General features: G+C 41.0%; 1 protein-coding gene across 6 annotated transcripts in view; it reads left to right on the top strand.

The window, feature by feature from the left end:
• Positions 1-18,547, top strand: part of anks1b (ankyrin repeat and sterile alpha motif domain containing 1B) — a 291,730-nt gene that overhangs the window by 43,091 nt on the left and 230,092 nt on the right. The window lies entirely within an intron of this gene.

Here is an 18,547-nt window from a genome sequence, read left to right as displayed (position 1 = left end):
AGTGTGTGTGTGTGTGTGTACGAGTGTGACAGAGAGGGAGTGTGTAGTGGTACCTTTGTGATTGCGTGTGTGTGTGTGTGTGTGTGTGTGTGTGTGTGTGTGTGTGCGTGCGCGTCTGTTTGTGTGTATCTCATTCTTTTTAGTGAAAAGGTCTTTGGCGTCAGCTGCGACTTCCTGGCCCGTTCCATGCCAGGCGAACTAGACAGGCTGTACTCTCTGCTCTGTCTCCCAGACAACCGCTGGGGGTGAAACTGAGGGGTCAGAGGGATAGGCCAAGAGAGAGGGAGAGAGGGAAGTGTGTTGCTGTCCCAAGGATGTTTTGCTGCTGATTCAGAGGCTCAATATAGAACAGCACACCCCTGCTTTTTGCATGCATGTGTGGCGTACTTGTGCTCAGATTTTGTCTTATTTGGTTGGTCTGTTGGTGCAATACTGAGGACAGAGTAACATGTCTACACTGAATACATTGGTCAGAAATAGAGCCCAGCTGATACTGAATGTTTGGGGCTGATTTTGATTTTGGAGGGACAAAATTTGGACATCAATACGTCAACCAGTAATGTTTATGTACACACTACTGTTCAAAAGTACTAGAAATGCCCTTAGTTTTGACAGAAAAGTATTTTTTTCCATGATGACAACATTAAATTAATCAGAAATACAGTCTAGACATTGTTAATGTGGTAAATGACTATTCTAGCTAGAAACGGCTGATTTTTAATGGAATATCTCCATAGGGGTACAGAGGAACATTTCCAGCAACCATCACTCCTGTGTTCTAATGCTACATTGTGTTGAAAAGCTGCATGATTAGTGCAATTATGTTATCTCATGAATAAAAGTGTGAGTTTTCATGGAAAACATAAAATTGTCTGGGTGACCCCAAACTTTTGAATGGTAGTTAACTTTCACAAACTAGTTAAAAACCTATTGTAAAGACAAAGCTTGACTCTGCACCACCAGCTCTGCTGTGATGTGTACTCTGCTACATGTGCTGCAGACAGTGCTGTGCGTAATGAAAATTAGAGAGTCGGAGCTCGTCTGTGGTGACACTGTTTCTAAATTACCCCAATCATGTTTTTCTGTGTTTTGTTCTTGTAAAAGTACTTTTTCATACTGGCAACATATACAGAAATACTGATCTGTGATAGGCCAGTATGGACCAGTAGCATTGGCCCAAATGATTTATTGGTTGAGCTGTAGTCTGAAATTTAACAAAGATGTTCATTGTTTCCAGAGAATGAATCCTACAGACCTCGATGATCTTACTTTACGATCTAGCGCTAGGAATAAGTCACATGCCTTCATAGTTTGTCTCAGGATAACTATCATCATTGTAAGCATGAGACTTTGGTTGATTGACAAGTTATATTTTATATTTACGTCAATGTCCACCAAACCTATGGAAAAAGAAGTCTATATATTAGACTGTTACTCTACTTTTTGACTTCCGTGGCCTGTTAATTTCTACTACTTCCTGCAATGGTTGGACGCTGTTGTTTGTAGCAAACATTAGTGCATTTTGTCAGGAACTAATTTCAGCTGTGGAGTTCAGCTGTGAAACTATGACAGCAGGACGGTGTACGTGAGATTTACTCCAAATAAACTACAGTGGGCTTGTTCATAGCAGTGTTCAGTACAACGATGAGGCTCACTAATGTGTTTTACACTTTTCGGACAATGGAGATCACTTGAATAGAGGAATATTATCCCTCAAGGTTTGTCTACATGAACGATACCATCAATAATAGCATCAATCCATTAGTGGTTTTGGCTGTTTGACAACATGAGAAATAAATAATAGTGCTGAACTTAGTCTTTAATGGCATTCTAGCAGCTTGTCATACTGCTGATATATTAGCATGGTGGCAGACTGACAGGAAAAATAATGGGACTTTAAATGTGATATTGGGCTAATGTTAGCATTCAGTTCAAAGCCCAGCTAACTTGAGAACAGCTGAAGCCCATAAAGTACAGTGAGGAATTTTTCAAGTCTGTCAATGTCAAGTTGAATGTGAAATGTCCGAAACAGGTCACAATGAGGGCGATAAACTTATTTAAATGATTTAGTAACTTGATTTTGGCTTTGACACCATACATAGGATTCACAATTTCTTTCTAAAAAGGTAACTTTTAGCTGTTTCTTCATTTTGTAGCCATACCAGAACTTAGTTTTCTGCTTTTAAATGAACTTTACAGCCTGGCAGACGTGCTCACTTTCCGTTAGAGTCTCATTCTTGTTCTGTTCTGACAAGCTGATGAGATAAAGTTGAGAGATTGCACACTTAACCAATGACGAGTGTTTATAAGATGAATGAGCTCAAAGTAAGTAGGAAATATACAACCACATGAACTTTGCTGCTGAGAAAAGCAGAGAGGAAATTAGATAAAATTATGTTAAATGAGATAACCAGGAATTCTGATGAGTGCTTTATGTGAGTTCTGGGGTGTGCACTTTTCTTTTTTACTGCAACCAGGTGTTGAATTACATAAGACTGCTCGCTTGGGATGGTGACACGACAGTTTTTTTGTATATGTGACTGTTTGTGCACGTGTGTGTGTGTGTCCGTTGGTCACATTATGTAGCCTGAAACTGTAAAGCTGAGCCATGCAAAGCCTTTTTCTGTCTCTCACACACACAGACATTTCCACAGACATCTCTACACCCACTCACAGTCTCTGAAGGCAGCACATTCCACATTTCCATCCCCTTTGTACAGTAAATCAAGTGGAATCCAACACATGCTGCAGAGGTCTGCCAGCAGGGCCGAGAGCAGCAGATGGAAGCGTATCATATGATATTGAGAATGCTGTTGATACCACACAGACCTGCCTTCGACGTGACACACTGATGTGGGCTTGTCTGGGTCAGGGCCGAATTATAGCGAGCTGCTAATACACTGAGGTCAGAGCAGTTTACACGAGAGTCTGCAAGTTTTGACTCAGCGTGCGTCTGAAATCCCAACACGGTCATGTTCATGTCATCAAAAGTGGATGTACTGTAATAGCTTTGAACTGCAGATTCTCAAAACAATTACATGCTGACTCAACATTTGATCTACTGGCCTGCCAGCCTAAATGCTTCAAAATGTTGGCTTACTGCCTGAACTGTTTGCTATAATTGAGATTTAAGATGCTATAAAATCTGATTATTATCTGCCTATGGACTGACTCTGAAACCCAAACAGCCAGAAGGTAAACTGTTGGAAACAGGATGAGAAAAATCAATAATGGCAAAATCCAGGTGCAAATCGGATTATGGAAATACTACTTGAAGCACAAACATACTGGTGTATCAGAGTATATATTTTTTAATCTCCATCGTGTTTTTCTGTGTTTTCTTTCGGATTTCTTTTTGCTCAGAGCGTATTATCACAGGATCTATTAAATGTCAACAACAGTAGAAAGGGTCCAGAACAACACAGGAGGACAACGTTTTGATACAGGAAGTGAGTGAAAATCAATACAGTCCTGCTGCCAGTCAAGATAGCTGATAATTAGGAATCTTCTAAACCATTTTTTAACTGTCAAGCCTAGTGTTTTTGAAGTTCAGGCTTACAATATCTGGTATAGCACATATTATAAAAGGTCTGGGGAAGAATGTGACTACAGCAAATAAAACCTGAGGTTGTATGAGGCCTTAGTCTATTGGTACATTGTGATATGATTTAATTCTTGATTTAATTCTTGGTTTGTACTGTGATAACTTTTGATAGAGCCAGGCTGTCAGTTCCCCTTATTTTAGTGATTGAACTTTATGCTAAACTAAGCTAACCATCTCCTAATTGTAGCTTCATACTGTGTGAGTTTTGTGTCGCCAGGTAAAAATTCCATGAAAACCTTTCATATTGTATATCATATTGTATTTCAAATGGTCTGAGAGAACACTTGCCATCTGTATCTGGTCTTGGTTCTGTTTTCAGGCTTTAGAAGATCGTTCTTTTGACCTAAGACTTTGTAGCTTAGTATCCACCATATTGTGACTTCCTGAGAGATAAGCTGCTAACTAGAGCTGCAGCTAATGATTATTTTGTTGATTATTTTCTTGGTTAAGCAGCTGTTTAGACTTTAAAATGTCAAAAAATGCTACACAGTGTTTCTCAAAGTCCAAGATAATGTCCGAAAATATGCTTGTTTTGTCTACTGCCCAAGGTTTTTCAGTGTGCTATCATGGAGGTGCAACAAAACCTGAAATCTTCAAATTGAAAAGGCTAGCAGGGTTCTCGCCAGCACATTACAGCATAACGGGCCGTTACGCAGTCTTAACGGCCCGTTACGCTCAGTTTAAAAGATTACGCTGTGATTAGGGCCGCTACGCCAGCGCATTTCAAAGATTACGCTGTTGTTACGAGAGTGTGTGGCTCCGTCATGAGAGCGGGAGAGAGAGCAGCGTGTGTGTGTGGGAGGGAGGGGGAGGGAGGGGGAGAGCGAGTGAGACAGACGGGCAGTCGGTGCAGTCGGTGCAGTCGGAGGAGGAGAGAAGGTGTGTAGTTGCTGGGTTGGTGGTACTGTGCGGTTCAGCCATTGTTGATAGACAATAAAAGCTGCAGTGTTCTTCGATACGGCTGGGCTCCTGTGTCTTTGCCTCTACGGCTGCTGAGGAAGTGAAGGGGGTTAACCCCGGGCTTCCTGACCACGGTCGGGGGCCGAACAGGAAGGGTTAACACTGTGATTAGGGCCGCTGCGCTGTTATTTTGACAGATAACGCCATGTGCGTTTGTTTTTATCAACTGGGTGCCTATCTAGGTTAATTTATGTCTCCCCACCTCAGCCGTACTTTCCTGTCAATTGACCTGTTCCCGTCTATTGTGCATGCGCGTTCCCGTCTATTGGGCGCGCGCGTTCTCGTCTATTGCGCGCGCGTGCAGGAGGACCATAGACTGTATATATAGTGGACGTAGCATCTGTCTCCAGAATTGAAGCCAACCCGGAAGTGTCAAAAACTTGCAATATCCTGCCGTCCGATAGGGTTGGCTCCAAAAAGCTTTTGCTCCATAGACCCCAATTCATTTTTGGAAAAAATAAAATTTGATAGACTGATTTTCTACAGCTCAGGATTTTTTTCACGTTAGTTTTCATGGTAAAAATGAGAAATCAGGTGGCCGATCTTAAAATAAATCAATACTGAATTTTAAATAAATCGCTAAAGTTGGCGGAGCCAGGGGGCGTGGCTATACTTGATTGACAGCAACAGAAGCCTCTGCGGTAAAACGTGGGCGGGATAAGAGAGTCCTCAGCCAATCCTGCCCCGAGTTGCTCTCCGGTCCAGCCTGTTTGATGACACTTTTTACATCACTGGCTCTAAAAAAATCCAAAACGGCGACCAGGAAGTAGCAAAATCCGGGCTTCATTTTCTCGGCGTTGAAACCAACGGGTGACGTCACGGTTAGTTTACGCCTGAGGAGGACCTGCCGTTACGCTGAAAAAAATCCTGGCGAGAACCCTGGCTAGATAGACAATTTACTGCTACTCCACTCCACTGCATCTGCGTCAGTTTCACTTTCATGTTTATGTTCATGGCTACGATCGAGCTTTTGTTGAGTATGAAGTTCATGCATACTATGCACATCTGGGGGGAATGGTATGTCTTTTGCGTTTTCTATATGTCCCTATCACAGTTTTAATGGGAAGGAATGAGTGTAGTACCGGTATGCATTTTTCCAATAGAACTGACAAAAAATGGAACTCTTCCTTTAAGGGTTGAAAATAAATAATAGTGACAGGATGCAAACACCCAAGCATGCACATCATATCCTGGCACACTACACAGCCATCACAAACTTGACCTTCACAACCGTACTTCCTACTCTGCCACATGACAGACACTTTATTCTGCCTTGGCTATCATGATGTGTAAAACTGTCCAACATGACCTGAATTTATCCTCGAAGACAGAACTGGAAAATCCGTAAAACCGCTCTACCCTCAGTCATTTTCACACACTGTCTACAGAAGTTTGTTAAAGCTCGTGACTAAAGGATTGCCAGTTGGAATCCTGGTTTTAAGTGACTGAGGGTGAAGGTTTTTCCTTAAATGTCCAAATCCAGTTTAGATAATGAGCTTCTCTGTAGTTTTCCCAGAAACTGTGGTTGTTCAATTTCAGCGACTTTAACCACAGTATGATGCATTTAACTGCTGCAGCGGAGACAAAGATGTGGGCTGGGTGGCCTTTCAGTCGTGCCATTATCTAATTTACACAACTGCTGTGACAAGTCTGACCCATGCTGTTAACCTGATGCTGACCTGAGTTGGTGAAGCGAGACAGTAAACTAAACCCAGGTTATCACTTTGCAGCCTCAGCAGACCTACAGCTGTCACAGTGTTGGAGTGAGAGATGATCTGCAGCCAACACTGTGATCGATTATGTTTGTTGCTTAGGTGTATTTAGCGTAGCTGTCCTGCATCAATCACCAATATAGATTTGTGGACTTTTGCTATGCAAGCAGCTGCTTTCAAATAACTGTGTTTTATTTTAAGCTAATAATGCCAGTTGAAGTGGTTCCCTTTGGAATACAGCTCAGTGTGCTGTAACAACTGAATATTTTTCCCTGCTGGCCGTCTCCTGTGCTGCATATGAAGTAGGTCATACTGTATGTTCTATCAGAGTACAGTACGGAGCTGTCCATGTGTGTATGCATTTTTCATGAGTCTCGCTGTGCATGTGTCGATAGGTCTGTGTGCTCTTGCGTGCTTGCCAAACAGGGATATCTTTCCCTTGAAATCTCTTTCCGTGTTTCTGTTCGTCATTTGTTAATTAGGTGAGGCATGGAGAGGAGAGAATGAATGGAGGAAAGCCTTCAGGGCAGTGCAGTAAACCCAGAGAGAGGATGAGAAGTGAGGAGAGGGCAGAGATGAGGGCCATAAAGCTAGAGAGAAAGAGGGATGGAGGGAAATCCCCATACCAGGAGGAGACACACTGCTGAAGCTCGACTCTTCGAGGAATCGCAGTGACTAACTGCTGGCCACTGCGGTGGTTTTTAATTCTTTAAGATGCAACTGTTTGGGCATTTTAATCTGCAGCTTAGCTCACCTTCCTGCTGCTGGCCAGCTAATCCTTGTGATGCATGAATAATACTCGAGAAAACAGATTTTTTTTCCTTTACTAATTAAGGACGCAGAATTATTATATAAAAGGGTTTTAAAAATACCTTACAAATTAGCACAAGAAGACACTATAATGATTTCTTTTGGGATGTTAGGGAAATGGAGTTTAATTTGTAAAAATAGGAGTAAAAAACAGAGTTTCTGTTTATTGTTTTCTAGGGCTGGACCCGAATATCCCGAATATCCGAATATTCGTTCGCTACGGCACTATCCGGATATTAATTTTGCCATCCGAATATTCGCGCCCCCCCGCCGTCGGACGTCAGAAAGAATATGCAGCGTTACTGTCTTCCCTCCGCCTTCTGCCCACATCGGCTCATCTCGTCCTGTGATCACATAAACATATACACATATGTCTATAACATATACACATATGTCGATGTGATCAGCCCCTCCTCCCCTCACAAGAAAATATTCGGAGCTCGTCTCTTCCCTGCGCCTTCGGCCCATTTCGGCTCATCCCGCCGTGTTCTTCGGCTCATTTCGGCTCCTCCATTCGTGTTTGTAAACACCACCCGAATGGCAGGGTGGCTGCCGACTCTGAAGCCACGCTTCACTTCGTTGCATAAACACAAGACAAGATGCTGAAGACCGGTGTTTGGGAATTCTTCAGTTTAACTAAAGACTAAACGAGGGCAAAATGTGGACCCGGGAGACCAGACGAAGGGATCAGACTATTCGGGCCATCTCCGCCGCTTCCCCCCCGCCGCGCCCCCCCCACGTCTTTAATAGGGCCCGAATATTCGGAGGCCAGAAACCACTATTCGGGCCAGCCCTATTGTTTTCATAGAATAATACAAATTTTCAATTAGTATAAAAGTACATAAGGAGATAGAACTGCATACACCATATTAAAAGGCAGAGATGAAGTATAACCAAGAAATATTGCAGTGTCAGCTGCTATTTCAGAGTCCAGATAAATTTTTAACCTCATTATTCAAAGACATGTTGGACATAAAGGCATTTCAAATACATTTCTAGTGGTCACAGTTGTTGATACATTTGCAGAGAAATCTGCGTCCATGAGTGCCTGTTTGAAAGTCCAAAAAGCTAAACCACAGCCGTTATGAAATAATCAGTTTTTGTGATCTGTGGAGGCCCATGAACTTGCTGTGATCCGGGGGAGGAGCAGTGGCAGGGCGGAAAGGGGGTGACTCAAATGGACCTTTGTCTTTTGGCATATTTAAGTTAAAATTAGCCTGTTTATGTGATTTGCAGCATTCCTACAGGCATAAACACAACCACATGACAGGCCGAGGCGTCTCCGAGCAACACTGCGAGGCAAAGCTAATCGGAGTCAACCGCAAACAGTTTTCTGCAGATTGATGGGTTTTTGTGTGTTTGTGTTCAATATCAGGCGTTCTAAAAGTCAACACTGGTGTGAAGCACAACAAGATGATGACTGTAATATTCTCATAATCTTGTGGTTTGGGTTGAAATACAGCCACTTTGATGTCTTGTACTGCTGCATCCTTGTTTAAATATTTGACTTCATGCAGTCTACTTTTCAAAATGAAGATCAATAACCATTGTTGATTTGACACGTCTGATGTGATGAACATCACAATAGTAGCTTCCTAATGTAATAGATTGAAAGCATGTCACATAATTACTCTTCTGTACACTAGGCTTAATTCACCAAAGATCAATCAATAAAGTTTATTTGTCCCCAGTGGCCCAGCTGGTTATGTCGCAGTGGGAAGCACGCATAAAAGACAGGATGCATAAATACAACACTAAGAACAAAAAAACCAACAAAACATAAATATACAGTAAAGATTTTTTTTCTGTCAGAGATTATGTTTTTCTACAGTGCATTGATATAGATCCCGACAGACAAAACATGCACAACAGTTTCCATCATTGTTTCATTAAACCACAATGCTTTACAGAAATCTACATGACAAACCAAACATAAATGACCAGTCCAAAACATGCATCATTTCAACTGTCTTTCAAGGCAGCAGATTCCAAGCTCATACCACTATGTGTAGCCTTTGTCATTTTTTATCTTGTATCAATGATTTCTTGGTATCATACATCACAGAATTGTACTCCAGAGCCGCATTTCAACAAATGTGGAAGCCGCTAAAGCTGCAGCATGAGATCATTTCCACTCGCTTGTTTTGACACTTTTCAGTCGTGACAACAAACGCGGCACTCGTGATCCATGAGAATGCAGAAGCACCTGCAGGATTATCAGATTTATCTGCGGTTTGAGACTGATGGTATTTTCATTTGACAAACGCTGGAATGTCGGTCTTATACTGTGCTTCTGTATTAGATTGCATTTTATGTCTCATAGCTATCTTTTTACTATCACATACATTCATATATATGCATCAGTATGTAAAAATAATAGCATAATTTCATACACTTTTACAGACAATGCTGACTATATATTTATGGTATACCTTTTTTTCAGAATCAGAAAATCCAGAGAAGATGCTTGGGTTAATGTATAAATAGTGTCATCACAATACTTTAAACACTGTGTGCAGCACATGTAGCAGAGTGTGCATCACAGCTGAGCAGATAGTGATGTGGAGTCAAGCAGGGTCTTTGCAAGAAGCTGCTAACTGGTTGGTGAAATACATTGCCCTAGGTAAAAACAATGACTCTAATATTTTCCCTTTTCAATAGTGCTCAATATATCCAATATATCAATATGAGATCATTTCACTCCATCAAAATATGTGTTCCTACTGGCCCCGAAAATTAACTACCGTCAGGCTCTAGTATATAATTTGAGATTTATAGTATCTACTTGACCAGTTGGATTCTGGATTGTCAGGAAGCTTCACAATTTTCAGTAACATACTTAAGATTATTTTCAAGACCATATTTTCATTTGCTGAAACTGGTACATTTTTACTCCAGTTCAGTCAGCCTATCTTCTTATGTTCAGTAATCTTAACACAATTTACACATTTGAAAGACGTGCGCACAGCACGAACATTTGGATGGAAGTTGGTTGTGCAATGAAAAACAAACAAGCTATCAGGAAGCGTGATCAGCGTGGATTAAATCAAACAAGAAATTAACAGTTTTGAAGCATGAAAGTGTCAGAAGGGGAAGTGACCTGTGGTGAAGTCAAATTCAGTGGAGACGGCAGCCTTTCAGTTCCATGTTGAGAATTATTTACTCTAGAGATCGGTGTCATAGTACAGCTTTTTGTTGAGCCTGTGTCATTGCAGTAACTGCACATCATCTCAGATGAGCATCAGTGTGGGAGTTTCCCACGCTGCCCTTCTTCTTTCTACCCTCCTAACTTGGGCCAAGTGGGCATTTCCCACAATGTAGTCGAGTCTGAGATTGTGTGGGAGAGAAAAAAAGATGAAGGGGTAGAGATAGAGAGAGAGAGTTGCACGCAAATTGTAAAAATTTCTGTTTAATTCCTGAAACTGAAGCAAAAAAAAAAATCTTTGAGGTTTTCTCTACATAGATGGTTGAGTTTTACTGTTGGAGCCTGTGTTTGTGGCTGCTTTGCCTTCCCCCTAAGTGACTTTAAAAGTCTCTTAACCAAAAGAGCACATTAAACACAGTAACAGCCAGCTCTCTTTGATTCAGAGTGCGTCATAAATACCTTTTAGGCCTTGTACGCTTCTCTTCTTACCAAGATTTACTGAAGCTTGGGGACTGATAATGACTTAATTCATGCAGCAATATGACCCTACTTGCTTCCTCTCTTTGTCTTCATTCTTATATAACCGTCTGCTGAATGTACAGAGCGTCACAGTCTTAAAGCATAATGTGAGTTTTTGTGTGAGGCTGTAAATCAACCAGAGCTTTAGTTTTTATTCACATTGCTGTAAGCACACATTCTTAATAACTAGAGAAATGGCCCATTTAGGTTGCTGAATGTGTTGTTTATGAGCTCTGGATCATCAGTATTTTACAGGATACATTTCCCTGCATGTACACTGGCCTTTATAGACTCTCGCTGCCATGTATTTATAGTATGTGTAAAAGGTGCAGGGCTGTTTGCATATATAATCACACAGCGTGCTCTCGCTGTGTGTGTGCTGGGAATGGCTGTCTTCAATCTGCCTCGCGTGGCTGCCCATAGATTTATATGTTGGTCTGTGACTTCCCCTTGTTTGTCTGCACCTTTCTTTCTGAGGCGTCTTTCGTCCTGTAAGTGAGGAGATTTGTAATGACGGAGCAGGCAGGCTGTGCGTTGCATGTGTGCTCAGGCTCATTGCCTCGTGCGCGGTTGTGTGAGACCGAGAAGTGATCATTACGACTGGGCTGTGTCCTTGTTTTTCTCTTTAAACGACCCAGCACACTCTAAATTACACTGCGCTCTGCTCCACCATTGTGCCTGAGAGAGGGACTGTGGGATTACAAGTAGCTCTGTGAGAATTAGGGCAGAGCCATTTGTTTCCTTGATACTTTCCCCGCCGGTCTCATGTGTGTGCAGGTGTGTTACAGCTCAGCAGCACAACTCTATGAAAGAAGAGTGATTCAGTCAGAAAATAGATGTCTGTCAGCACAGCTGTGGCTCCTGATTCACTGGATCTCACCTATTTTCTGCATCTGTTGAGAGTTTTGGTGTTGGAAAGCTTGACCCACAGGATTTATCACAGCAAGGCAAGGCAGAAAGGGAATTTTTTAAAGCAATATTAGAGTAATATTCAGTAGTGACACACACCACAGTATTAATATTTATAGCTATAGTCATTCACCTTTCTCTCTCCCCGAGTTTTCCGCCTTCACTAGATACTGATTGTCAATGCTGCCGGAATGATCTAAATAAACAAGAATGACACGATAACACTGGGTTTAACTTTGGTATTGGCAAATAAAGGAAGATGATCCCAATCTAGCTAAATTTTATGGTTTTGTTGGATAATGTTTGATTAAAAAACTTCCGTTTTACACATAAATCAAAATATATTTTATTATTTTGCCCAGTGAATGTGTGCATTTGTTTTTTTATATCTGCATCTGCCACTGTGCTGTCATGTAGACATAATTATATGTTCATTCTGCAAGAGGAGAGACCTGATGTTCTCTGCAGTTTAGTGGAAAAATACCCATTGTGACCATATACACAGAATGCAAAAATAAACAAGGGTTATTTCACATCTGCGTCTGGTTGGTATAGTCCAATAGAACAAACCTTTTTAGGTTAATTTTCTGGGTAAATTGTGTCTTTATTGAACAGTGGAGTGAGGCAGCAAATGGTCCAATCAGCCAGAAATCCAACCTGGGACTTGCTGCTTAGGACATTTGTGTCCTATCCACTTGGCTACAAAGAAAAACTTGTGCACTTGCTTAAAGGAATTTGTTTTATGATGAATTCACAGCTACTTAACCCTTTGAACCCACAGGTGGTTTTTTTTCTTATTACCACTTTTTTCACTCACTGTGTGCTCCAGTAAAAAGCAACCAGACTTCTCTTTTTAGTTCTTCAAGATGTTTTGCCTTTATACAAGAGGCTTCTTCTTCAAAATTCATAAAAGAGAAGTTCTCTCGCTTTCTACTGGTACTCTTAGGATTACCATGACCTGGGTGACTGAGAGTCTACACAGACATACTTTACTGCAATATAAAGTCCTGCCCCTCTATGGAAAAAGCAGAGCCTTGGCTACAAGTAGAGAGAACTCAAAAACCTGTTTAGTTCTTTGTATTACAAAGTTATCATAAAAATAAAAAAGGAAAGTTGATTTCTTTGATAATCTATTTTACAACAATAGAAAACAAACTGTGATCAACTTGTGAAACATATTTCCAATTGTCCATACGGTTACCAGTACTGCCAGACAATAATATCTCTATGATACATATTTTCCTACTTACATGTTTATTTTCTATCGATGCTTGTTTTTTCCTCTGTAATCTGTCCATGCATAGCCTGCAGTTCACCCAAAAAAATTGTAGAATTTTGTCTTTTGATTCTCTGCTGTTGCTGAGTCACTGAAAGTTTTACAGTTCCAGAGAGTATTGTAGAATTTTTCTGTTTTTTTTTTTTTTTTTTTACTAAATTTTGTTATGGCAAACTGTTTATCTTTGCCTCATTTTTGAAAGAGCGGTCGAGGAAATTGATTTTGATGCATTGTCTCGATTTTGGGCATGACTCTAATTACGTTTTCTGATGGAAATACACATCACAAATGAGTAGTTCAATGACCTTCAGAGACTTGAATGTGTCGCGTTCCAAATGGTTAAATGTGCATTTTTTTTTCAAAAAACCTCACATGCCTTTCAAACCTGCTGGTGGGGTTGGGGGTTCAGAGGGCTACCTACTGTCAAATCCATCTGCTGATTGTTAACTTTGGTAACTCTGAACTTTCTGATCAATCAGGAGTAGAGGTAAATGACATAGCACTAATGATGCCGCTGGTTTATAGAACTTCATGTTTGCTCCTCTTGATTAGTTAGGAGTAACTCATCAGGGGCAAAAAAATGAACCAGGACTAAAAAGCAACAGTGTGCTACTTTTTTTTCCCAACTGAACTGAATGCAAAGGCAACTTAAGAGGCTCAAAGATTACATAAAATCCAGCCTTTAGAAAAGAGTTTACAGAAGTTATTTAAAAGAAGATAATGCTTTCGCCCACTCCAAGTATGCCTATCCAAGGGCCACAATCACTTGTTGTCTTTACAAACAGCTGGCAAGGTTTTATCTCAAGATTTAAGGTGGTACACTGACTCATAGCAGATAGAAATTCAATGGTGGGTGTGGGAGGCAGACACACAACTCAGAACTAACACATCCAATCCAGCCAGTGAATTGATGCAAGCGTTGGGGATATTTGTCTTACCCTCTCTCTGCTGTTCCAATCCAGTTGAGCTAAACGCATATAGGGGATTTTTACACAGTTCAAGAGTATTACAATAATCTTGACGTGACGTGATGACCGCATGAATAACGAGCTACAAGGTTATGAGAACATGGCAGATGTTTTAATCTTCACCTTAATGGAAGGACGCTGGTCATCAACAGAGCCCAGATGGATCTCCCTTTATGTCTTGTGTGTGTTTTCAAGGATAGACCACCACTTACCTCCATCCTTCACCTGTATGTCAGATAAAGCAGCACTGAAGACTTGCTTTTCAGAGGATTTGTTTGGAAAAAGCACTACAAACAGCCTGTGAGCTGCAGAGGATGAAAGCTCTGGATGTTTATTCACTGCGGGCATAATTGGGTGTAAATTAATTGCCTCTCTTGCAATAACCTTCCAGATTGAATGAGTGTCTCCCTTTCCACTTCTGTTTTTGGAATTCTGACTGAGGAGTAGTTTAAATCAACCTATGTTGAATTGTTGAATCCGTTTACTGGAAATTGAGATCATCTTTCTTCTCATTTGAATGACAAATATGGTAAATCTTCCCCAAACAGTAGTTAATTCATTACACTTCCCTCTTGCTCGCTGGCTGCAGGACTGTTAATCCACAGTGGTCATTAATTGTACACTTAAAGGCAAAGATAGCATAAAAATGAGGTATTTGTGTTCATAAACAGCATGAAACAAATGCAGACTACACATTCACACTGTAAATGTGACTAGGATTCCAAAGTTGTAGAAAATCCGGGACGGACAGAGGCCTACACAGGAGTGAGAGTGATGTAGACGAAAGAGGAAACAAGAATTCTTTTTTTTCCTGAACTGAGACAGCATTCAGCCCTCTAGTGCATCGTAAGCAGGATGCCACTTGTTGTATGTATGTGCACACACGCATACACACACACACGCAAACACACACAGACACACACATGCTCGCACACACTCACTTGGCAGGTTTATAGACATTCATGGAAGAGCTATTTTGATAGATCTGATAAATAACACGGGCCAGAGAGTCTCATGTTTTAAATACCTTCTTGTGGCGGGTAATTGCATGCAGCTGTGTGTGAACACAACTTGGCAGTGCTTGTCTTTGTGCGTGTGTGCGTGTGTGTGTGTGTGTGTGTGTGTGTGTGTGTGTGTGATTGGCAAGCGAGGGAAGAGCAGCAGCTAAGATGGGAAAAACTTGTGAAAGTGAATGTATAATTTAGTTTAAAGTCAGAGAGCAACAGATGGAGGGGAGAAAGTGACAGAGATGGAGCGGGACAGGTAGTGAAAGTCACATTAACAGCCAGTATCTGCAGGGCACAAAGATATTTACATGAAAATAAGGTTCAAGTAATGAGCTGTCACAATTAGGGATGTCGCCACAGTGATGGATCGACTGAAAATGTGCTGGCTGTGGCCTCGTGGGAGACTTCCCTCAACTCAAACATAAATATGTAACTCCTTCGAGGGATTTCACTTCTCAAAATTCCTCTTAAAACAGCGAATGACTCATCATATTTGCAGACAGAGTGTGAGTCTCTGCATTGTGTCTAAAGTCAGAAACCAAGTCCATATGTAGCGGGTCTCTCCCTGCTTTAGGGGATTACTGCGTTGCATTGTTGGACTGTTAGACACCACTTCCTCTGCAAAGTTCCCAAGGCGAGTTAAACTGAAGTGTGCTTATTGACTTCTTCCCAAGAATTAGATAAGAAAATCGACACCACTCTCATATCTGGTGGTTTAGGATCATGCTTAAAGCTAGAAGACAGTTAGCTTAGCACAAGGACTGGAGGCAGCTATCCAAAATGATAATGATAACAAGATGTGCCTTCTCGCATCTTAAAAATGTACCAATTAACACTTTATATCTTTATACGTTTAAACCCTCTTTCCAGTCATTGAGTAAACTCCTGAAAACTCATCTCTGTTTACCAAAGTTACATATTTTTCTTCTGTGAAAATAAGCTTGTACTGCCTTAATTCCCTCGGTGTAACTCTACACTTTTATCTTCTAGTCCCTTCTTGTTCTCCTCAAACATACCAGCTCACCTACGACTCTGCTTAAACACTGTAAAACTACACAAAGGCAAGTTTTTCCAGACATACACGTTTGAACGGTAAACCAATTCTGAAGAAGAATAATGATGATTCCTTTAGGTTTGTTATTTATCAAAACCCCAGAAGTCTGAATCTGTTTTTATCATCCATATTCTGCAGTTTTTGAAGTGGAAGGGCTCTGGTTTGCTTAGTTTGCTCATGATGTGTCTTCTAATGTATGAAAAACACCAAATTAGAATGCTAGAAACTTGATTTTCATTGAAGGAGATTTTTAACAGTATGAAACTACTAAAACCAAAAACATTTAGTGAGTTTTGAAATCCCTGGTATGTGGATGTTGTTAGTTCTGGACGGCGCTAAGCTGCTAGCTGTTTCTGTCTGCTTTGACCTAAAGTAACCGTCCTCCGGCTGCAGCTTCATGTTTACCACACAGTCACGAGAGTGTCATCAATCCTCCCATCTAACTCTCGGCAAGAAACCAAATATTTGTCAAAATTTCAAACCATCCGTTTCAAGACAATGTGTGCTGCTTCTGAACTCGTCGGTTTTGAACCCATATTTAGCCCTGATTTCACTCTGGTGCTTCCTTGGTGCTGCACTGTATCTACATAGAAAACATGCAGATATAACCGTGCAGTGACACGCGTATTGGGTATTAACCCTCCAGTTTTCTCTCGGGGGTCATCCAAGTTTCATTTCACATCATTATTGAGCATCAGTGACGGGGAATATCTGCAATATTACATGATCTGTTTTTCCCCAATGAGGAAATAACACACAGGAACCGAAACATCAACAGTGAATTGCTGTCTTATTTATTGTGCATCAGGTTTTTCTGATGTTTTTCCGTTCTCACAACACAAAGAAGATATACTGCTCAAAGATGAAAATTTAACTGAAGTTCTGGGTTATTGATCTTACCAGTTAGGAAGCATAAGTGACTGTGAATCCCCCCACAATGGTTAATAATTCCAGTTCCAATTCCAATCATTGATTCACACTGTGTAATTTATTTAGAACAAAATGATGTAGGAATGAAATGTTCTCTTAAATTTTTGAGCAGTGTATGTGCTTCTTCATAGTTTGAGTGAATTAATGAAGTAATTGATCAATACTAATGAGGTCCAGAGATTTTTTTTTTTTGCCTATTTAACTGCAAATTCAGGCCCCTAATCTGTATGAACACAAACCTCCCCTCCCATTCATAGTTTTGTAATGATAATATAACATTTCCAAAAATGAAAATGAACCTGAAAGACAGTTAGCATACACCCTGGAAGCGGTGGGTAATGCTAGGTGGATTTTTGTTACCTTTCAACATAGCCAGATGAGATGTTTTCCCCTTTCCCTTTGCTTTGTGATGTGCTATGCTAACTGGCTGCTGACTTTCATGTTTATTGGACAGTCAGAGTGATATCGATCTTCTCTTCCAGCTCCAGAAGCGCAATTCCCACATTGTCCAGTAATTTGTCCAAAGATACACATAGCCAAAAGGCAAACAGAAAGGCTGCACCGGTTTCATCACTTTCCCCATTTCTTTCAAATGTCTAGTGTTTGCTTACTTACTCTCCTGCACTGTAAAGACACACAAAAACAATTTGTTGTTGATTTACTCAGTCAGTCGCTGATAGAAGTTGATAAAAACGGCTGCAGATGAGGTTGCTGCCCTTCCAAAACTCTGACAGAACAGGGTTATTTTTCATGCTACTTGGGTGAAAATCAAAAAAAATATCCATTCTAGCAAATGGGCCCAACACTTCAAACAGTTTTCTACAAACTCGCATCACAACAGTGGGATCAGTGCCCAGAGTAATCTGAGCAGCTGCCCGGTTACAGTACCAGCACAGAAAGACCGACTCTTTCAGTAAACTATAAAAAGACACTATGTTTGTAGTTTTTTTTCAAGACCAGCACCACCACTCCACCATCGGCCACATTACTAACACGACAGAACCCTATAAATTATAAAATATGATATCTCTTCTTATGTGCTTTGGAGAGCAGCCATTTGACTGTGTAGCTAGTTGTTTATTTCAATATTACCTTTATACACATAGTTTAAATGACCTGAAATGTATTTTTTAGCACATTGCCTTATAAAGTTGGGTTCCCAAAACACAACTTTACTTGAAAGAAGCGTCATAGCAATGCATTTCTCCTTGTTTCTTTTTCTCAGCTCCATTAAGCAGCCTTTAATCCCACATTTTTCCTACAAAAACACCGAATCTGCAGCGTGCTTTCCTCAACAATCTGTGCCAGTCTACAGTTACCTAAATTTTCCTGAAAGGATTATCTCCTCACACTCTTTTGCTCCATGCTGGTGAGAGCAAGCGCCCAGGACAAATCTGCTTTGACCCCAGCACAGTTGGTGTGCGTTTCTGTGTCTGCTTGAGTCTTGTTTACCTGCACAGTCCTGCAGCAGCAGCAGCAGCAGATGTGTGATCTTGTGGCTTGAGCAGTTTAAATGGGATGCGGCAGTCCTGCTGACAGGCCTATTAGACTCTCAGAGGGGGGAAGAAGGGCGGGGGGGAGACTCAGAAGCCATGAGGAGACACAGCTGTCCAGGACACGAGCACACTGCGTTTATTAGCAATGGAAAAAGAA

This window comes from Acanthochromis polyacanthus, chromosome 1 (assembly GCF_021347895.1).
Source record: "Acanthochromis polyacanthus isolate Apoly-LR-REF ecotype Palm Island chromosome 1, KAUST_Apoly_ChrSc, whole genome shotgun sequence".
Taxonomy (NCBI): Eukaryota; Metazoa; Chordata; class Actinopteri; family Pomacentridae; genus Acanthochromis; species Acanthochromis polyacanthus.
Note: the sequence above shows the minus strand (reverse complement) of the source record. Positions and strands in the feature narration are given on the sequence as shown.